Raw genomic sequence first — 24,200 nt, forward strand, 5'->3', positions numbered from 1 at the left:
GACAGGTGAATAGACATATGCATAGATGCATTGACAGACAGAAAAATAGTACAGACAAATCAATCTTAACTTACATGGTATTCAGTGCTTTCCAACTCATTCCCATCTCTTTAACTTTGCTCATATTCTTCCACTTCTAGAACCCTCTGATCATCCTGAAACATCTAGTGTCAGTCTCATCCCACTTACTTTCCTGATCATTTCAGCCCTCCTTCATCACTGTTTCTTTTGAATTCCCCAAAGATTTTAAAATAATTAGAAATCTTGGAACCATTACATAGAAGTACCATAATTGCCTTGTTTTGGTTACTGTTTTTTCTTGTGAATTAGACTTGTTCTACCAAATAGAATATAAGATCATTGAATACAGGTATCACATCTTTTGAGCTTATAGTAAGTGCATAATAAATACTTGGTAATAGAATTCTTTATTTCATAAATCACCTCCAAGATATTTTATAGGATAGACTAAAACAAAATTTCAAACAGCATTAGTACTCAAGAAATGTTTCACTCTTCTACTTTTGTTCACATTTAAGGAATATGTGGAAATGCCATTTTGATTTTAAAAGACCAAATCAGTGCTTTTCAATGAAAACCAATACACATTTACCAATGTTGATGAGAATAATTAATCATTGAAGTAGGGGCAGGTAAAAATAGGTGAATTATAATTCAACTTGTAGATATTATAGAATTAACTGTTACTTGATTATCATATGCACATACATTTTTAATTCTTCCTTCTTATACTCCATTGACATAAAAAATAGATCAGATTAATTTTTATGAATGATAATCTATTCTGGTCAATATGTAAACATGTGTATGCATATGTACCAATGTAAATTAGCAGGCATAGAAAATCTTTTCATGCATGCGTACATACATACATGCATGGATTGGCCAGGATAGATCATCATTCATAATAAATAAAAATTGATCTAGTCAGTAGGAAACAAGGGACTTTTAATGTCAGTAGGGAACAAGAGGCACAATTTTATTACTAAAAAGCTTAGTGTTTAATTTAAAGTCTGGGGGAAAAAATATTCCCATTAGATATTTACTAATGTTATTAGCTTTATATTTTTGCCCAAAATTCTGGTGTTGTGAAGTAATCTTGGAAACAAAATTTTCATGGATTATTCCAAATGACTACTGTAAGATATATTACTTTGACAGTGCTTAGAAAGAAATTATCATTATTTTTGTAGTAAAGTTGGCAGAAGGAGAAAAAATCCTCTGAAGCCCTCCCAAATTCCCTACCAAACAACTAGGAAACCCCTTCATTATTGATCTAGGGAAAGTGAAGCAGTTTACAACTCTGCAGGGAAGGTCTGGTTCAATTGGGTAGTAGGGAATTGGGAGTAATAGCAGCAGTCTTATAGCAGGAGATCTGCAGTAGGACCCTGAGCCTGAAGCAATCCATCATCATTGAGGCTCTGCCCTCTTGCAAGTCAACAGACCCTGAGGTAAATTAGAAGTCTGTGAAGAGCAGGAAGGTCCTATCTCAGAGAACTCCCAGCACAAACTGGTAACAAGACATTGATCCACAGAAGACCAGTTGTGAAGCCCTGCCTCAGATCTCTGTCCAGCATAGAAATCTTGTTTCTATAGCAATACAGTAGCAGAGACCCACTCCTGGAGCAGGACAGCAGTTTAACCCCATACCTAGGAGGAAGAAGCAAAGCCTTGGAGTCTAGCAAAAGCCAGCAATAAGACCCAAAGCCCTAGCACAAAAGGTTGATACAGTATAGGACCAGAGTCCAATTTTACAGAAAAACATCATCACAAAAAAGGCAGAAAAGTGAATAAAAAAACAAACAAAACTTGACTATGAAAAGTTACTATGTGATAAAGAGGGGTCAAGCCATAAAATAGAAAAGAACAATAGGGTTAAAATGGTTACACATAAAACTTCAAAAAAAAAATGTAACTTGGTCTTAGATCCAAAAAGAATTCCTGGAAGAATTTTAAAAGACTGTTAAAAGCAAATTTGAGAAGTAGAAGAAAAATTGGAAAAAGAAATGAGTGTAATGGAAAAAATAATGATAATAAAGAGTCAATGGCATGGGAAAAGATACATAAAAAGGTATATATTGAAGAAAATAACTCCCTAAATATAGAATTGGCAAAATGGAATTGAAATTTCAGAAACCTATTGAAGAAAATAATTTCTTAAAAGTTAGAATCAAACAAGTAGAAACTAATGACTCTATGAGACATAAAGATATAATAAAACAAAATTAAAAATGGAAAACAAAAGAAAATGTGAAATTTCTCATGGGGAAAAAAGTGGTCTAGAAAATAGATTCAAGAAAGATAATATAAGAATTATTGTACTATCAAAATGTCATGATAAGAAAAAAAATCCTGGACATTATCTTTCAATAAATTATCAGAGAAGACTGTCCTGATGTATTACAGTCAGAGAATAAAACCGAACTTGACAGAACCCACCAATCACTGATAGAAATCTTAAAGTGAAAATTCTTGGGACATTGTAACCAAATTCCAGAACTCATAGATCAAGGAGAAAGTACTTCAGTCAGCCAAAAAAAATCAAATATCATGGAACAGATAGAAGAATGGATTAAAAACCAGAATCCTACAATATGTATTAAAAAAAAAAAAAAACATTTGAAGCAGAGAAATGCACACAGGATAAAAGTAAAGAACTCAAGTAGAATCTATTATGTGTCAGTTGACCCAAAGAAGGCAGGAGAAGCAATCATTATTTCAGACAAAGCAAAAACAAAAATGAATCTAATTAAAAGAGATGAAAAAGGAAACTATATCTTGCTAAAAGTCACTAAAGACGATGAAATCATATCATTATTAAACATATGTGCACCAAATGATATAGCATCTAAATATATGAAGAAGTTGAATGAGTTATAGGAAGAAATCGATGATAAACTATATTAGTAGGGAACATCAACTTTCCCCTCTCCGAATTATATAAGTTTTAAAAAGAAACAAGAAATTAAGGGGATGACTAAAATTCTGGAAAAATTAGGTATGAAAAATATCTAATGAAAGTTGAATGAGAATAGAAAGGAATATGTCTTTTTAGCAGTACATGGCAGCTACCAAAAATTGACCCATATTAGGATGTAAAAACTTTATAATCAAATGCAGAAAAAGCAGAAATAACAAATACATCCTTTTCAGATCATAATTACACCCAATAATGGACAGTGGAAAGAAGGATTAAAAATTAAATAATCCTAAAAAGACAAGTGAGTCAAAGAATTAATCATAGAAATAATTGATGATTTCAGTTAAGAATATGATCACAATGAGACAACACACCAAAATTTATAAGATGCAGACAAAGCAGTACTTAGGGGGAAATTTATATCTCTAATTCTTTACATCAATAAAATAGATGAAAAGTAGATCGATGAACTGGGCATACAATTAAAAAAAATCTAGAAACAGAACAAATAAAAAAAATCCTCAATTAAACACTAAGTTAAACATCCTGAAAATTAAAGGAGAGAATAATAAAATTGAAAGTAAGATAATCATTGGACAATAAATAAAACTATAAACTAGTTTTATAGAGAAACAACTAATAAAAGAGATAATCCTTGGTTAATTTGATTTTAAAAGAAAAGAAGAAACCAATAGCTAAAGTACAAATAATGAAAGAGAAATCAAGACAATTATTAGGAACTATTTTGCCCAATTATATATAAATAAATTTTACAATCTAAATGAAATGATGAATACAAAAATAATTTCCAGATTAACAAAAGAAGTAAAACACTTAAATAACCCAACTTTATTGAAAGAAATTGAAGCCATTGATGAAATTCCTAAGGAAAAATCCTCATAGACTTATGGATTCACAAGTAAATACTACCCAATATTTAAAGAACAATTAATCCCAATATTATATGAAGTATTTAAAAACTAACTAATGCATTGTTGGTGCAGTTCTAAACTGATTCAACCATTCTGGAAAACCATTTGAAACAATGCCCAAAGAGCTATAGAACTGTACATACCCTTTGATCCAGCTAAGTCTAAGTCTATATCCCTCAAACATCCAAAAATGGGGGGAATAAACCCTATTTGTACAGAATTATATTTTTTGGTGGCTGAAAACTGGAAATCAAAGGAATGCCTATCAATTGGGAAATTATTAAACAAGCTATGCTTATAGTTGTGATGAAATGTTATTGTGCTATAAAGAATGACAAGCAGGATAAACTCAGAAAAATACCTGGAAAGACTTACATGAACTGATACATAGTAAAGTGAATGAAACCAGGAGATCATTGTACACAGGGAGCAGCAATATTGTTTAATGAAGAACTGTGAATAACTTAGCTATTCTCAGCAATACAATGACCCAAGACAACCCCAAAGGACTAATTATGAAATATACTATCCACCTCCAGAGAAAGAATCTTGATTGAATACATTCAGAAACATTCTTTTTCACTTTCTTTTTTTAAAAATTTGTCTTCTTGTACAAAATGACAAAAGGAAATAGTTTACATAATAACATGTGTATAAACATATATCTGATTGCTTACCACTTCTGGAAGAAAGGATAAAAATTAAAAACTCAAAATTTAATTTTTTTAATTAAAAATATTTTTTAAAATTTCAGTGGCAAATAGTTAGGAAAAAAAATAAGAGGGCAGGCAAAGGATTAGTGATTCCAAGCCTTCTCTCCCATTTGATTTCTCTCCAGTTTAGCCTTCTGCTTGATTTTAATCAGTCTTCCTGTTCAAAAGGGTTTCTTGTACAAAATTAATTTTGAAGAAGTATCTACCATGTGGTGTGAGGTGTCAGCATTTGTGTGAAACTGAATATGGCTTAATCTCTTTCCCAAAGCATTGGAAGAAGTATCCCAGTCATTTGATATGTTTTTAAAATTCAAAATACTTTTACTTCAGCTATACTATTAATAGCATGAAAATTCATGAACTGCTCATCCCAGTATTAGGTCTGTGATGTTATATCTAAGAGATATATAATGAGAAAATATGGTTATCTTCCCTGACATTAGCTTTGAAAAATTGGAGCCTTCACCAAACTGCCTAATTTTTCTCAATAACTTGGTTGGACTTCTTCAGATAATTCGTACTCTAAATGATCCAATTGTTATATGTTCTTGAAGGCTTTGCTATTAAATAAACCCAAATTCCATCCAAAACAAGCTATATAGGTTCAAAAAGACTATTACCTGAAGGTTGATCACCAGATGATGAATTTCTTTGGCCATAGTAACATCATGAAAACCATATATTAAAGGGTACAGAGATTGTGGGAGTTGGGAGTCATCTTATTTATAGTTTTTCCTTTATCATCACATTCAGCCTAGAACTCTCCATGGCACCTCTGAATTTGATTTCATTGTTATAGGAAAGTTTCAGTAAGGAAATTCCCTTCTCTGATAAGTTATCTCCTTATTCTCTATCTTATAGATGTTAGAAAAGTGTTTGGGTCACTGAGAGTTAAAGGGACTTGCCTAGGATCACCTATGCAGTATATGTTACAGGTGAGGTTTGAATCCAAATCTCTACCACCAGTCCTTTATTCACAAATTAATCTTTTTATATATGTATGTATTTTTATTGCCTAAGAGTTTATGAGCTAAATTCTGACCTAACCAATTGTGGACAATTGCCTAGTTGTCCAAGAATTGATATTCTCATCTGTAAAATGAGTGAGTTGTAAAAAAAATGATCTCAAAGTTCATTTCTAGCTTCAGGGTTGCATGATTCTTTCATTTGTGTGAAGTGTTTCATCCATTGCAGTAGTATAAAAAATGAAGCACCATTTAGAATTTAGAAGGTATACTTCTTGAAAGAATTCTCATTTTTTTTTTATTTTTTACCTTCTCCCATACCTTGTACAGTGCATTGTGTATAGTAAGCACTTAATACATTTTTTTTATGCAATTGATAGTATTTTTTCCAACAAAGACTTCTGAGAATATTACCATGACTGATCGGTATACAACACAACTATTTTCCCTTTAGATAGGGAGTTTGACCTTTTTTGTGTCATGGACCCCTTTGAGGGTCTGGTGAAACATATAGACTCCTCAAAATAATTTTAATACATAAAAGAAAATACATAGGATTATGATGGGAAACAATCAAAATATAGCTATCAAAATGTTTTTAAAAACATTTATGAGCTCCAATTAAGAACCTCCTGTTCTTGAATAATTACCAAAAAATGAGACTATCCAAAAGAATTGTTTCTTGGAGACTCTAGATTGCATTAATGTCATTCTTGATAACATTTGCATTTAATAGGACTTTATTCCTTGTCAGTGTCTGTGGTTTTGAAATATTTAATAGCCTTGCTTAATCTCTTGATCTAGTTATAATTGAAAATATTGAGATTAATTTAGATTTAATAAAGGGATTAAGAAAATATCATGAAATCACTGCTATGTTAACATATTTCAGAGGTAACTTTTAAAGAAAAATTGGAGGTGAGAGTTGGGAAAAGACTCTTTTTTCATTTATGTGTAAAATGGTATATCAGATGCATGAGAGACAAAGTGCTTCTTGCATGGTCTAATACCTTGTCACTAAACTTCATCATGTTCTCCTTAACAATATTTATAGACCTAAATGCTCAAGTACAATTGAAATAATTAAGAATATAGACATGTCTAACTAACTAATAAAAAATATGTACAGTGCAAACAAAATCTGAGTTCCCTTTATTTGACATTATTTTCGCCACCTAATTAAACTTTACATAACCTAGTTTCTCTCCAAAAATAGAAATAACTTTTTTGATTTGTCCTTGTTACTGTATCATGCTTGTTTGTATGGTCATGTTGCTTTTGTTTGATAAGTTTTTTATTGGAGCAGATGCCTTTATCTGTATTTGAACAATAGACTAAATTTTTATAGCATGTTTCAAGTGATGTAAATACTATCCCTAGCCCTTACCATGATCTATCCACAAAATTCTATACTGCCTGTATGCTAGTATGCTCAACTTGCTATTCTTTTCAAATGTACAATACAATTATGATATAAAGTTCTTTTTTCTTCCCTTTTCCCTCACCCTTGAAATGACTTGTTTTGACATCTTTCTCCTAGTAGAAGCAATATTGGTTATGCAGTCTTTAAACTGAGTTCAGCTGCTCTTTAGGGTTCACTTCCTTCTTCATTCATATTATTGTAGTCATGTGTATTGTTTTCCTCGACTCATTTCATTTGCTCTGCTTCAGTGTTTTTTGTTTTGTTTTGTTTTGTGTGTGTGTGTGTGTGTGTGTGTGTGTGTGTGTGTGTGTGTTTGTGTGTGTGTGTGTGTGTTTAGTTTTATTATATTCCCTTCTAGGTTTGTATCACATTCAGTTTTCCTTAATATCTACCTCAAAAGTCTCCCAACCCTCTTATCTTCCACTGAACTTGCTTTAATAACAAAGAAAAACATTTAAGAAAAACCAGCTAACTGAGTGACATTCCTGCCTTTTAATGTTATTTTTGTTTGTATTGTTTTATTGCATATATTCTTTAACTGGTTTTGCTTGCTTCAATATGAACTCGTTCATAGAGGTTCTCCCATACTTCTCTGAATTCCTTATGTTTGCTCTTTTCTACAAAATGATATTCCATTGCTTTCATATACCAGTTTGCTCAAGTAATTCTTAGCTAATAGACAACTATTTCCTTTCTAATTTTTGGCTGGTACAAAAAAATAGTGATGATGATATTTTGGTGTACTTAGAACTGTCCTTTCTTTCTTTGACCTTCAATATTCTTGGTGCCAATACTCTCAACAGATTTAGGAGGTTAAATGATTAACCCATTTTGTTTAACATCAGATGGTAATGTTCCTTCCAGTATACAATGCTGATTCTGTCTTGGTCTCTATAGCCTGTCACTCTCTCATGTGAAGAAATGAAATTAGTCTTGAGCCAGCTGCATATAAACCATGGATATTGACTCACATCACCTCATGTAGTCCCTAAGAAATTTGCAGATTCATGTTTTTTTCTTAATATTTCCCAAAAACCCAAATTAAAAGACAAATATATAATGACCAGGTTTTTACTTTTCTTTTTCCTTAAAAAAAAAGGGCACTTAATATTTTCCATTTTCTGAAAAAAATTCTTCATACTTTCAATGAACTCTTGAGAAACATACCAAAATTTTCACAATAACATTTCAAGATTTCAACAACGTACATCAGCAGATACTTTAGATTTTATTTTAATACATCTAACTTTCCAGACTACTCAACTGATTTGTTTTTTTTTCTAGATTGCTTTATATCCTTTCAGTCACAAGTGATCCTTAGACTAAGTGCTAATAATTGATCTTTTCAAAGAAAGAAGTTAAAGTTGTGGGAATTATGCCCAAAAAGTTATCAAACTGTGCATATCCTTTGATCCAGCAGTGCTACTACTGGGCTTATATCCCAAGGAAATACTAAAGAAGGGAAAGGGACCTGTGTGTGCCAAAATGTTTGTGGCAGCCCTTTTTGTAGTGGCTAGAAACTGGAAAATAAATGGATGTCCATCAATTGGAGAATTGTTGGGTAAATTATGGTATATGAATGTTATGAAATATTATTGTTCTGTAAGAAATGACCAGCAGGATGAATACAGACAGGGAGGCCTGGAGAGACTTACATCAACTGATGGTGAGTGAAATGAGCAGAACCAGGAGATCATTATACACTTCAACAACAATACTGTACGAGGATGTATTCTGATGGAAGTGGATATGTTCAACATAGAGAAGAGCTAATCCAATTCCAATTGATCAATGATGGACAGAATCAGCTACACCCAGAGAAGGAACACTGGGAAATGAGTGTAAACTGTTAGCATTTTTTGTTTTTCTCCCCAGGTTAGTTTTACCTTCTGAATCCAATTCTTACTTTGCAACTACAACAACAACCACAAAATTTGGTTCTGCACTTATATATTGTATCTAGGATATACTATAACATATTTAATATGTATGGGAATGCCTGCCATCTAGGGGAGGGGGTGGAGGGAAGGAAGGGAAAATTTGGAAGGGAGTACAAGGGATAATGTTGTAAAAAATTACCTATGCATATATACTGTCAAAAAATGTTATAATTATAAAATTAATGAAAAAAATTTAAAAAAGAAGTTAAAGTTGTGTATGTAAAAATCCCTGAAATGTATTTTTTTAAAATCTCCTCTTGTCAATAGAAGGAACATTTTTACTCAATCTTTCACTCTTGCCTTTTATAATGAAAGAATAATTCCAATTACCATTTATATATTTTCCAAGTGCTTTTTCTCAGTCTCTGTCTCTCTGTTTCTATCTGTGTTTTTGTCTCTCTCTGCCTTTGCCCCTGTCTCAGTCTTTGCCCCTGTCTGCTGTCTGTCTGTCTCTCCCTTTTTCTCTTCTCTCTCTCTTCTCTCTCTCTCTCTCTCAGTCTCTGTCTCTCTCTGTCTGTCTCTCTGTCTCTGTCTCTGTCTGTCTCTCTCTCTCTCTCTCCCCCCCCCTTTTTCTTTGCTAGCCTCTCCTTTCTTTGATAGTAATTTGACCTATTTCTGCCTCTAATTGTCTTTCATTTGCTCTAAAGTTACCTAAATGATTCTTGCTTTCTCAAGGTAGATATCTTTCCTTCCTTAGCAGTTTTCCACAAAGCTAACAGCTTACTCTTGTACTTGTATTTCAATGATTTGCTTACAGCTGGTGATGAGTTGGAAGAAATTGTGCATTAGTCCTGGGTTAAGCTTTAACTACCTCCCTGGGATAGTGTGACAACTACTTCTTAAATCACTTGAGATTTATAAACTATCTTGAGTTTGTTGTTGTTTTGTTTTGTTTTTTGAGGAAAGGTAATAACCCAATCTAAATAGTTGTTAAGCTCAGTCTCTGATATGGTTGTTGAAGGGAGTACCCACTTCAGTGAGCTCACAGAAAAGATCACATCTCTTGGAAGAGCTTCCTAATATTTCTATAAGTCACATCAATGCCTTCTCATTTTCAAAATTCATAGAACTCTTCTTTGGAGTTTGGATATGTGTGAAGACATAAACCAACCAAAAGGTCATTGAAAAAGTATGTTATAGAATTATTAGTAATTGGTAATTAATTCCCTTTGGTCAGGTGTATGTTATGTAATTGTATTTGTTTCCAAATTGGTATTTTGGTCCATGTCTACACAAAACTAAATACTTTATTAAAAAAATGAGTGAGGAAAGGCAAATTTTTGAATAATTGCATCATGTAGATTGAGTTTCCTACTTGAAATTTTAAACTGCATTCATTAATTCTTTTTTTTTAATCTTCATATATTTAGTTCCCATGTTGCTTTCCTACCACAAATATCTCCCAGTTATTCCTTGCCTCTCTCATCGTTTCCGGTCTGCTTATGTATTGTCCAGATTATCTCTGAGCACCCCCTACTGTTTGCTGTTATAATTTTTTTTCTCCAAGTTGCTGATAATCAGATAAGGCCTAAAATGACCTCATGACAGGAAGATGCCTTAGCCCCAAAATGCATTATTTTACTTACAGATTTATCACAACAAATGAAAAAATACATAATATTAGGGCATAAGGGCAAACTTTAAATTCTTCAACTAAAAGTCATAACTTTAGTAGTACTTATTGATTTTATCATAAAAGGGTAGTTGCATTACTTTAATGGAAGAACATTTTAAATCCTAAAAAATTCATCACAATTTTATGTCTTGTTTTTTCAACAAGATTATAAATTCATGGACTATGGCCACTTCTTATTTATCTTTATATTCCCCATAGTCTCTCTCACAATGAGTTGTAAATTTTTGGTAGGTACACTGTCAATATATTTTAAAATTCTATTAAAATTTTAGAAGTATTTGTTCACTTTGTATTGCTATCTTACAGTTCTTCAAACAAAGGCTAGATGATCAGTTGCAAGTATATTTTGTGGAGAGAATTGGGTTTATTTGCTTTTTTGTTTTGTTTTTTAATGTGGATTGAATTCAGTGGCCACTGGTGTCAGCTGTTCAATTTTGTGATTTTGTGATTGTGGGGAGCATACCTGCAGTGACTGAAAATATATTAATTTGTGGTTATATCAGTCATATTTTTGTGATAGTATGGTTTTTCCTGAACTCTAAAACAAAGAAAAATGCCTATTTTTAATGCAGAAGTTCTTAACTTGAGGTATGTGATCATTATTTTCAAAAAATATTTTCACAAGTATTTCAATACAGTTAGATTATTTGTAGTTATACAGGTATTTTAATTTAGACAGAGTAGAGGTTCATAAGTTTCACTAGACTGCCAAAGGAGTTGATGACACAAAAAAGGTTAAGAATCCTAACTTCAGTGAGACCTGGCCAGTATTCAAAAGCTTATAAGGCTCACAAATTACAAAAAAAAAAAAAAAAAAAAAAAGCAAAAAACTACCAAAGTAAAGCTCCACACTAGTTTCCTGACTTTTTAACATGTGCTGGTTTAGACACTAAAAATATTTTCCCTCTCTGTCCGTGCTAATTTCTTTGACATTCACATCAGAGATGGTGCTGCTACATACCCTTATACAAGAGACCAATCAAAGGTGGGTGTAAAGAAGAATAATTTCCTCCTCTTTTTAGCACTCTATGCTAATAATGCTATTTGAACATATTCCAGGAAGACTGTTGATGCCAGAGCCAATTCAGGATTAGACAGGCGAATGTTTTCTACACTGTTAATATATTACACCACTAAAATCTCCCCCTAGATTCTACCAGCTGTGTTGAACCTGCAGTTTACTCTGACTACCTCCTGCATATCATCCTGGTATAGAAGTTTCCACTAGATTTTCTATATGCTTGAAAGACATTTTGGAATGTGAGAAATGAACAGAGCTAGTGGTAATAGAATTGGGAATCATGGGAATGAGACCATAAAGGAAGGGAATAAATGCCTAATTTTTTTTTTCCTAATTGAGACCTAATACCATTCAGATGTGTCTTTTGTTTGCAATCCTTTATCTCAGAAGACACAGTCTTAATTTTATTTTAAAAGTAATTTTAATAAATAGCTTTGCATAGAGGAGGGAAAATGTGCTGACTATATTTGTGTACCTTTATACATATATGTATATGTATATATATATACATATACATGTATGTATATGTATACGTACAGATAGATATGTTTAGGTTATAACTTCTTTCCAATTTAAATTATAAAATAAAATATGTTATATCTGTCATCTATCTCTATTGCTCAAAATCAGTGAGTTTGCCAATAGAAGAAACTCCAAGAAGTCAAATTACCCCAACTAATGCACATTCATATCATATCTATATAACTCATTCTTTTGGAGGCACTGAGAAGTTAATTGAATTCTTCACAATTACATAATGTAGTAAGTGATGATAGTAGTGGTTATAAGGGTGATGGGTCCCAACATGGCTGTGGAGCCACAGGACCTGGGTTCCAAACATTGAAATTTCTTGTGTAACATTGGGAGAGCCACTTAACTTTCCTGGACCTCAATTTCCTCATTAGTTAAATAATAGAATTGGATTAAATAATCTCCAACTCTTGTGCTTTGCTCTAATAGTAATTTTCTACTTGATCTTTAAATATCAAAATTCTTTGTGATGAGTTATATTAAAAAGGAACTCTTTATTTCTTAGTCCTTTATTTTTCTTAAAATTATCATTACCATATTTTGTTAAGGATGATGTTTAGAAAAGAATTCAGGTTTGTGTATTAATTCAGGCTTGTTTCTCCTCCCTGAAAAATCAGAGTATAAGGGAAAAAATATCATAGTTTTGAAAACCAAGGAAAAACAATATAATGATTTCATAAGATTAAGCTGCAAAGTTTCAAGTTGTTTGAACTTAAAATAAAAACAACTCTATTATCATACAAATAAGGTACATACCATTCTAACCGAAATAATTTCTTTATAAAAAGCCTAATATCTTAGTACTTAAGCATTTAACTGTAATTTTCATCTAATTATTAATGTAATAAAGGCAGTATTGTTTATTGAACAGGGAGCCAGTAATATTTGAGACAAATAAAGTCTTGCCTCTAACACATCTTCACTATGTGACCCTTACTAGTGTTTCTAATCTTCTCAGTTTCAGCATATCAAAATAACCTATGCTTGTAGGCGGGGTTACTTCACCTAGAAATTCTCCACAATAATGAAAATCACAGATCTGATCCTTATTGTCAACCCTTATCTCATTAACATAAAAATTGTGTTTGACTATAGCACTTCTATTTTTAAGTGTGTCCTTGATGATCCTATGATATATGATAGTACACTTCTGAGGGATGACCAAACTCACTGATTTCAATTCGTTCCTTGGAGTAATTTTTCTTTTTGCTTGAAAGCACTAGTTTTAAACTCTAATCATAGCCTTAACTATAATTTCCTTAGAAGTACTTAAAGATGACAGATCTGTTGAACTTTTGCCACTGCCTATGCATAAAATTAGGCTTTCTAAGGTTTGAATAATTTAGTTTCTTGAAAGTTTGCCATTAAAATTCAACCTGAGTAGTATTTCTTCTCCTTTACCTGAATGATACCCCAAACTCAGAGTGTTCCATAGCTGACTACTATTTTAATTACTTTTTTAGACAAATTATGATTTTATAAGACTACAAAGATATGTATGATAGGCTTTCCAGAAAATCCAAAGACCTGAATTCCAATTTGAGCCCTGACAATTATTAGTAATATAATTAAGTCACTTCTCTCTGCAACTCAGTTTTCTACTGTAATTTTTGTTTTATTATCTTTATCTACTGAAGAACATTAAATATTATTTGAATTATTTAGGTCTGACTTTATCATATAAAAAGTGTTTTATGTTATGTTCATATGTTATGAACATAACATATAATGCATGTGTCTGTTTTAACAGATATTTTATACTATCTAGTTATTTTAAGAGGTCTAAAACAATATTGACTATTATTGTTAACATAGTATAATTTTCCTAGTTTTCTATTTTAAATCTATTTTAATTTTAACTTTGTCTAATATAGTTTCTACCCTTGTCCTTTTTATGTAATAAATTCTAACCCTACCCCTTATTTTATCTTTGTATGTATCTCTCATTTTTATTGTTTCCCGAAAGCAATGTACTATTGAATTCAAATTTTTAATGTCATCCATTTTCTTTTTATGGATAAATTCATTCTGTTCTCATTTTAAGTTATGATAACTTGTATATTTTCCTCCTTTTTATTTTCCTCACTATCTTTCTCATCTTTTTTATCTTACCTATTGCTACCCTACTCTTCTATTCCTTAACTTATTCATTCATCTAAGATTTCTTCCCTTTTCCTTTTCTTCCCACCCTATCCCCTTATCCTCATATTTATTTCTGAAATTAAGAGACTTTTGAACTTATAGATGTTTTTCCCTCTTTAATCATTTCCCAATTAGAGTAAGGTTCTAGTACTACCTTCTTCTACTACTGTTTTTCCCCATCTCTTTTTTTTTTCCTTTTATGCCTCATTTGTAGAAGATCATTAGTTCTTTGTCTCTCCCTACAAAGTTTTTTTTCCCCATAACACTTATCATATTCAGCTCAACCCAAGTCTTTTTTTCAAACTACCCAAATAATGCCAAATAATGATAATTCATAATAATATAATGTTTTCACAGATAAGAAGTAAACAATTTGATTTTATTGAGTCCCTTATAATTTGTCTTTAATGCTTATATTATATTTCTCCTGGATGTTATATATCATATGTTCCCTTAAGTTCTCCTGTTTTTGTCAGAAATCTCTGAAAGTCTTTCAGTTAGTTAAATATCCTTTTTTTTTCATTCAGGATTATACTTAACTATGCTGGATGAATTATCCTTGGTTTTAACTCCAACTATTTTGCTTTATAAAATACAGTATTACAAGATCTATGTTTCTGCAATATAGTAAATGCTAAGTCTTAGATAATCTTTATTGTAGCTCTATGTTATTTGTTTGTTGTTATTGTTTTTTATTGCTTCCAATAATTTCACTTTAACTGGGGAGCTTTGAAACTTGGCTATGATGTTCTTGTATGTTTTTTCTCGTAGGTCTCTTTTATGTGATGAACAGTGAATTTTCTTTTCTATTTCTCCTTTACCTTCTTGTTCTAGAACTTCAGTTCAATTTTACTTGATAATTTCTTGTAATATTATACCAAGATTCTTTTTTTAATCATATTTTTCAGGTAGTCCAATTAATCTTATATTATTTCTCTTTGATCTGTTCTTCATATTAGGTCAGTTGTTTTTCTGATTAAATGGTTCGCTCCTATTTTTTCTATCTTTTAATTTTGTTTTATTATTTCTTGGTTTGTTTGTTTGTTTGTTTTTTTGGAACATCCGTAGTTTTCTTTTAATGAAGCCTGTATTTCAAGGAATTATTTTCTTCTTTAAATGTTTTATTTTCTGTTTCAAGTTGGTTGACTTTATTTTCATAATTTTCTTGATTTTTAAAAATTATTGATTTTTTTTCTTCAATTTTATTTTGATTTTTAAAGTTCTTTTTACATTCTTCCAAGAACTGTTTGTGTGCTTGGGACCATTTGGAGTTTCTTATTGAAAATGGAGTGGCTTTTTCAGCTCCACTATCATCGTTTGAATATGAAGCCAAATCTTCTCTATCCACATAGTAATTATTATGGTTGGACATTTCCTCCTAAAAATACAGAATGCTTCATGAATTTGCATGTCATCCTTGCAAGAATCATATTATTCTTCTCTGTATCATTCCAATTTTAGTATATGTGCTGCTAAAATGAGCATCAGACATTATTAAACTTGACCTTAGTAACAAGAGATCATCATATATACATATATATTTGCAGGCATATCAAGTAACAAGAAAACTTTTTTATTATAAATATTTTCTTTCTTGTGTCTTTGCTATGTCTGTGCAAAACCACTTTAAATACAAAAAAATTATAAACAGATATTGTAATTTTACTCTGAAATTTAAAAGTTTCATCTTACTATTTCTACTTTCTTTGCCTTATGGTAAAATAAATAAATAAATCCTCTGCACTAATTGACACAGCTTAGTCTTTCAAGATATTTTTTAACTGTGGTCCTCCTAGTGTTTCAGGTCCACTTTTGGATTTTTAGGATGTTTGAATATCCTCTCCTTTTCTTCTCAGGGATTTTGAAGGTCTGAATTGTGATTATTTCTATTTGAATAGATTGCTATAAAATATTGGCAATTGTAAATGATTCTTTCTAATAATTAGATAATAATAATAAATAGAAAAACATGTTATATAATCCCAATCAATACCAAAGATAAGAAAGGGAAAAACTCCAAATATCTCATTTGATCTTTCTTCTTTTTTGTATTTTTGCTACAGCCAATATAGGATGGGGATTAGACCTATGATTTCACCATGAGAGCAAAGTTTTTAAGGAAATTCCTTAAATCAATGTAGGTTAACAATTTCTATTTAATATATATTCTTACAAAGTTGACTGCAACATAGAGCAGTTAAATGATTTATCCTTTGCCATACAAATTATATGCATCAGGAGGAAACATTTGAACTCAAGTCTTCCTGATGCCATGCCAATTTAGATTTTTTTAAGGACCCTTTTAAGTCTTGTATCTGAGTTGGCATATCTAATTTGTATGTTTTCTTAGAACATCAACTTTACCCTGGCAGATGGTCAAAGTCTGAAAATCTAACCCAATTCTAGCTAATAGTTAATGTTGAGATAAATAATTCATTATCTCATTAACATGGCAGTCCCTCCAAAGTTTACCAGCTGTTCAGCCTTTGAAAAAATTACTTCAGTACATGCCTGACACACAATTATATTTGCAGCTCTAGTTCAAGGACTTGTGACAACTGAGATGCTTTTTTCCCTACTGTTGTTGGTCTTATTGCTCACCAGGTAGCAACACTTACATCATTATAGTATCTCACTGTGTCCCATTACATTTACAGCTTCACACTGCAGACATAGTCCCCCATTATGGAAACATTTCTCTCATCATAACTGGGTCTATAAGTGTCAGGGCTAAGTTTATTTTCACCCTTTCTCCCATATGTTTATGCCTAACCATTTAATTTTTGACAGCACTGTTTGTTAAGATTATGAAGATAGTGATTTGGAATAGGATTAAATGTGATTGAGTCACTGCTTAAAGAACAATGTGTTTTTTACTTGTCTTCATGAGAATCAGTATCCCCCTTTCTGGATAATATATTCTTATGAAATAGATTAAACATTACACTTTAGTGTGCTTTCAAAAATAAACATGGCTTCTGTCTACCCTCCCACTCTACTGGATCCTAAAATACCCTGCTATATTAATCTGTAGCTGTCCCTTGTGTCTTAGCCCTTAGTAATTTGCCCACTCATTAAAGATGCTTATAAAACATTCCAATTATACATTTAAATCACTAAAGCATCTACCATTTGGTCCCTTGCATGTGGATTTGCTCTTTTGTTAGAGAAAGAAATCATTTGCCCTCTATTTATAGCTTAAGGAGACTGGTTATTTAATCATTGTTTTAGCTTTGGAATAAGGGAAGGTAAAAAAGAATGAGCTCTTACTACTTTCCAATATTACTTTAATTTTTCAAATGTTGCACAGAAGTCTATCTACTTTCAGAAAAGGATTATCATTCTTTTCAAATGCCTTGTTCTTCTACAAGTATTTTGTCTCAGAACCCTTTTATCAGATTTGAGGTAGGTGGGTAAAATATATCTGTATCTGTAGATAGATGTGTGTGTACACATGCACATAGACACATGCACACATGTGTGCACACACAAATGCAACATTTTTAACAGAAAAAAATGCTTTAGAAATAAGTCACTGAATGGTTAGGGAAACAGCCTGTGGTTCACAATATATTATATTTTCAGATCCATCAATTCCTATTACAAAAAGATGTCTTGGGAGATTTTGAAGAATGCTTGCATCTCCATTGTCATACCTGACAGTAAGCTCTAGGCAATAAGATAGTTAAGCTGACACCAAAGGGAAAAATCACACCGTTTTGTCTGATTCCATCTGTCTGGATTTACAGTTTTTAGGGAATGTGGGTGGATGGTGAGAGTCCCTAGTTGCTGAAACTGAAACCATTAAGGTATATAGATTGATGGGAGTGGGCTGAGAGGGAAAGGTCAACTGAGGCCAGTTTTTTGAGTAGGAAGGAGAGTTAAAAATGTTTACTAATAAATTATCATTTTAGGAGAATGTGATTAGAGTGAATTAGAGAATGGATTTAGTGTGAAGCAAGGAAATAGAGCAAGTAAGGTATAGAAAACATTATTAACCAGATGGAGGTCAGCCTGACTCTAGGCAATTTCAAATCCTAGTACCACTGTGTGGGATAGTCCATTCCCAGAATATATCAAGCAGCATATACACACAATAATACTCAACATACCATAATGAGTCAATCAACCCACAAACATATATTAAGTACATTTTAGGAGCCAGTCACTATGTTAGTTGCTAGGGATACAAATACAAAAGTTAGTCATAGCCTTGAAAGAGTTTATGATCTGATGGGGAAAGACAGTTCACATATATATAGATATATATGTATATAGATATATATGTATAGATATATATGTATATAGATATATATGTATAGATATGTGTATAGATAGTACAAATGGGCATAGATATATACAAAAATAGATTCACTGTTACTTTGGCAAGGACAAACTAGCAGTTAATTGGGAGGAAAAAAATCAAGGAGGTAAAATGCTTTTACTTGAACTGGCTTCTGAAGAAAATCAGAGGTTCCAAGAAGCTTAAGTTGGATGAGAGAACACTCTACATATCTACATATACATATATATATATGTGATCAGTATAACTCAGTATACTCAGTATAGCTCAGAAATAACATTTTCCTAAGTGATGCAAAGTGATGACCGGGGTTACAATTTGGGAATCCTTCACTTAATTCAACAATTCCTTTCAATAAGCATTTATTAAGTTCATTATATGCCAATTACTGTTTTAGGTGTTGGGATAAAAATGAACAGTTTCTCCCCTCATACAGCTTAGATCTTAATAGAGGAAGCATCATGTTTAATATAAAGAAAATATAAAAGTAGTATAAATGAATTAACCTAATATATGACAGTTATTTATTGTCATATATTATGATTTTTTTCTTTTCTAAGACTCATTAAGATACAAAAGATAACATTAAAATCTATAAATTCTATCATTGACTATTCAAGGGAATTTGTGGATTTTTGAACCAACTAGTGAGTTTATAGACTGTGATTAATTGTGGAGGTGTCTCAGGGTTTGGTGATCTCATTGAGTATCACTCGTGAAGAAGTGAGAAAAGCTTCTAGAATTTGACTGACTTCTTTTGATGAGTAGCTAGATTGTGCAGTGACCTGAAATCATGAAGTTTGTATTTTTTCTTTTTTTTAGTTATAACTGCACTTGTTTGGGATTTGTCCAAAGATCCTCATATGGCTTGCCATTTCCTTCTCTAGCTCATTTTATATTTGAGGAAACTGAGGCAAACAGGAAAAATTACTTGCCCAAGGTTACATAGTTAGTATCTGAGGCTGGATTTGAACTTAGGAAGATGAGTTTTCCCAACTCCAGGCCCAGCATTCCATGGCTTCAAATTCTTTAGCCGTGAGATGTTTGTTAAAGAAAGTTTAAGCCATTTCCCAGGCTGCCTACATGGGAACTTTTATAATACTTATCTTCCAATCATCAGAATGCTGTACCTTTACATTATAAGGTAATGTTTTTCAGGTAGCTACTAGATAGCTTCCCAAATTAGTCTGAACATGATTTGGGAATCTTTTGCAGCCTTAAAAGTTATTTCAATGAATGGCCTTCCTTAAGGAGTCACTGGAGAAATTACACCTTTAATTATATATAGAAACTAAATACACTCTGAGTATAACTGACTGCTAGATCTGAAGGTCTACAAGGATTCTTTAAAAGAAAAGAGATAGCAAAATACATAGAAAGAGCTTTAATAAAAAGGAGCTGACTTTTTTTTATTCACACATCCTTTATCAATAGCAAATAAGAGTTCATCTTCTAGTATCTTTTTCTTATGACTGCCAAAAAATAGTGAATACCAAATTTTATTGCTTTGTGTATTCTGTTCTGTATGTTCTAAGGACCTAACAAATAAAGAGGTCATACATATAATAATGCTGTAGTCTTTAGCTATAAAAGAAGAGGTCTCATGAGACCTTGGAATACTTGCATTTAAATGGTGACATAAAAAGGTACTCCAAAATACTGGAATTGTTCGTCTTTTAAGGTGCTAAGGATTACTTGAATTTTAAATAGTCCTTATTCAAATTGAAAACAGTAAAAAGAAAAAAAAAAACTTAAGGACATATAGCATAGTAGAAATAATATTTACAGACACCAAAGATCTGGGTTGAACTTGATTCAGTAGACATCCATTAAATATCTAGAGTTTGAAAAGCAGTGTGCTGGAAACTATGAGTGTATTGGAGATGGGAATGGGAAAGAAAATCCTCGAGTTTATATTCTTCTGAAATAGTTTCTGGCAGTGGGAACTTGAATGAACTCCTTAAATTCAACTTTAAAATGGGATCATTCTTGCTCTTCCTATTCCACAGGATATATACATACATACATGCATCTACAGAGATGATATATGGCTGTTATGTATAATACATGTGTGTAAGTATACATGTGTTTGTGTATATATATATGTGTGTGTGTGCATGTATATATATATATATATATATATGTTCATTATATATGTGCATCATATTTTTAACAGTTTATAAAACTCTTGATAAAATACTTGATAAAGTATTCACCAAAAATGAGAAAGAATCTTTCTTTGGTAGTATTGTGTCTGCAGCTGAGAACAATATGCATGCTCAGTTCTCTTATGCTTGAGTTTATTAAAACATAGAATAGATTTGTTAAAATATTTATTTTCAGGGCAGCTAGGTGGCGCAGTGGATAGAGCACCAGCCTTGAATTCTGAGGGACTGGAGTTCAAATCTGGTCTCAGACACTTAACACTTCCTAGCTGTGTGACCCTGGGCAAGTCACTTAACCCCAGCCTCTAAAATAAAATAAAATATTTATTTTCAGCTTCATTGATATTGGACTACTTTAACCTCTAGTATGTAAACTCAAATTAAAAACAAAACAAAATAAAAAACAATGATATATTGTGTAATCAATATACTATAACATACCGAAAGAGACGGATTCAAGATTAGAGCCTAAGTTCACATACCAGCTATTTCTTGCTGAATGGTGTAGGTTTGGCTTTGCCTCAGTTTCCTTACCTGTAAACATGAGGGCATTGGATTCAATGATCTCTAAAAAAGTGTCCTGTGTGTAATATTGCTAATTATAAACTATATCTTTGGAATACCATGACATCCTCCATTGAGTTAACAAGTACTGAGTCTGCTCTTATAATGTGCCAGATATTCTGGCAAATTATTGCTAGAGATACAAGAAAATAAGAACAATAAATAAAACAAAAATAAATATTAATAATAATAGTAGATAAATAAGAGGAAAAAAACAAGCAAGAAGCCAATCCCTACCCTGAGAAAAGTTACATTCAAAATCATTTAAACATTTTTTTCCATAATTTATATATCACGGATGATATAGAAATTTCTCAAAATGTATTTTAGCTGCTATCACTCTTAGGAAATTTATCATGATCAGTTTATTAGATTACAAAGTCAGTGAGGGTAGCTAATTCCTAGCTATGTATGTATGACAAAAAGGTCAAGGTACTCAATAGATAGCCAGTGGATTGAATCAACTTCAAATTGAAATTTTTTTTTTATAAAAAACTTTAAATATTTAGTTTAATTTTAGAAGAATATCAATATTGTAACTGCTGGATACTTTTCTTCACACTTAAATTGGTTTAGAATGGTGTAATTCAATCAAAGAAGTTAATAATATTGAAGAGAAATGTTTCAAATATGGACAGACATTTATAAATAAATAGTAATACATACACATATATGAGTGTGTGTGTATATATATATGTATATATATATATATATATATGTTGTAGATTCAATCTAATGCTTACTTTTAGAATAGGTAATTTAGAAGAGAGAATGGAAAGAAAATATATCTGATTTATAAGAGTAACTAATTTCTTCTTTGGTGTAGAAAAGTGCCTATAGGTACAGAAATACTTGAGAAATTCTATTTGGATTCTAGTTATACTCATAATCAAGTACATTACTATGATATATGTTCTTTTTACTGTTTCATTATCTTAAGAGAAATAACAAGTTTTATTAAATACATAATTTAAAATTTTAGAGCTCTTCTTTTATAGCTGAGAAGACCCATTATTACCACCAGTTAAATGAGAAGGAACCTATTTACTTGTTTAAAAAAAATCCTTAACAAATTAGCAAATTCATTAGTTACTCTCTTATAAATCTCTTGAAACCCAAACTAATTATCTGATCTCATCTGTATGGCTATCCCTTTCAAAAGAATTTTCCCATTCCTTGTGGCTATTATCAATATTGTCCCCCAAATCCTCACAAATATCCACTTAACTTGTATCAGGCCTTACTCTACTTCTTTTAAAAGTGTATGGGTAAGGGCCAGATGGATTCACATGTGAATTCTACCAAACATTTAAAGAACAATTAGCCCCAATGTTATATAAATTATTTAAAAAAATAGGGGATGAAGGAGTCCTACCAAACTCCTTTTATGACACAGACATGGTACTGATACCTAAACCTGGTAGATCGAAAACTGAGAAAGAAAATTATAGACCAATCTCCTTAATGAATATTGATGCTAAAATCTTAAATAAGATATTAGCAAAAAGACTTCAGAAAATCATCTCCAAGATAATACACTATGATCAAGTAGGATTTATTCCAGGAATGCAGGGCTGGTTTAATATTAGGAAAACTATTAATATAATTGACCATATTAATAATCAAATTAATAAGAACCATATGATCATCTCAATAGATGCAGAAAAAGCATTTGACAAAATCCAACATCCATTCCTACTAAAAACTCTTGAGAGTATAGGAATAAATGGATTATTCCTTAGAATAATCAGGAGTATATATTTAAGACCGTCAGTAAGCATAATATGCAATAGAAATAAACTGCAACCTTTCCCAGTAAGATCAGGAGTGAAACAAGGTTGCCCACTATCACCATTACTATTCAATATAGTACTAGAAACGCTAGCCTCGGCAATAAGAGCCGAGAAAGAGATTCAAGGAATTAGAGTAGGAAATGAGGAAATTAAACTATCACTTTTTGCAGATGACATGATGGTATACTTAGAGAACCCCAAAGACTCTGCTAAAAAGCTACTAGAAATAATTCAAAATTTCAGCAAAGTGGCAGGATACAAAATAAATCCACATAAATCCTCGGCATTTTTATATATCACTAACAAAATGCAACAGCAAGAGATACAAAGAGAAATTCCATTCCAAACAAATGTTGAGAGTATAAAATATTTGGGAATCCATCTACCAAAGAAAAGTCAGGAATTATATGAGAAAAATTACAAAACACTTGCCACAAAAATAAAATCAGATTTAAATAATTGGAAAGACATTCAGTGCTCTTGGATAGGCCGAGCGAATATAATAAAGATGACAATACTCCCCAAACTAATCTATTTATTTAGTGCTATACCAATCAGACTCCCAAGAAACTATTTTAATGACCTAGAAAAAATAACAACAAAATTCATATGGAAGAATAAAAGGTCAAGAATTGCAAGGGAACTAATGAAAAAAAAACTCAGAGGAAGGTGGTCTAAGTGTACCTGATCTAAAGCTATATTATATAGCAGCAGTCACCAAAACCATTTGGTATTGGCTACGAAATAGACCGGTAGATCAGTGGAACAGATTAGATACAAAGGACAAAAAAGGGTACATCTATAGCAATCTAATCTTTGACAAACCCAAAGATTCCAACATTAGGGATAAAAATTCATTATTCGGAAAAAACTGTTGGGAAAACTGGAAATTAGTATGGCAGAAATTAGATATGGATCCACACTTAACACCATATACCAAGATAAGATCAAAATGGGTCTGTGATTTAGGCATAAAGAGGGAGATAATAAATAGATTAGAGGAACAGAGGATAATCTACCTCTCAGACTTGTGGAGGAGGAAGGAATTTATGACCAGAGGAGAACTAGAGATCATTATTGATCACAAAATAGAAGATTTTGATTACATCAAACTAAAAAGTTTCTGTACAA

General features: G+C 31.6%; 1 protein-coding gene and 1 non-coding gene across 12 annotated transcripts in view; one reads left to right on the forward strand and one right to left on the reverse strand.

The window, feature by feature from the left end:
- Nucleotides 1-24,200, forward strand: part of PDE4D (phosphodiesterase 4D) — a 1,915,283-nt gene that overhangs the window by 1,373,824 nt on the left and 517,259 nt on the right. The gene's annotated exons all lie outside the window — the stretch shown is intronic.
- Nucleotides 15,625-15,729, reverse strand: LOC141552305 (U6 spliceosomal RNA). The gene has a single exon (XR_012485111.1). It is a non-coding gene; the product is annotated as a U6 spliceosomal RNA (small nuclear RNA).

This window comes from Sminthopsis crassicaudata, chromosome 1, assembly GCF_048593235.1.
Source record: "Sminthopsis crassicaudata isolate SCR6 chromosome 1, ASM4859323v1, whole genome shotgun sequence".
NCBI classification, from domain to species: domain Eukaryota; kingdom Metazoa; phylum Chordata; class Mammalia; order Dasyuromorphia; family Dasyuridae; genus Sminthopsis; species Sminthopsis crassicaudata.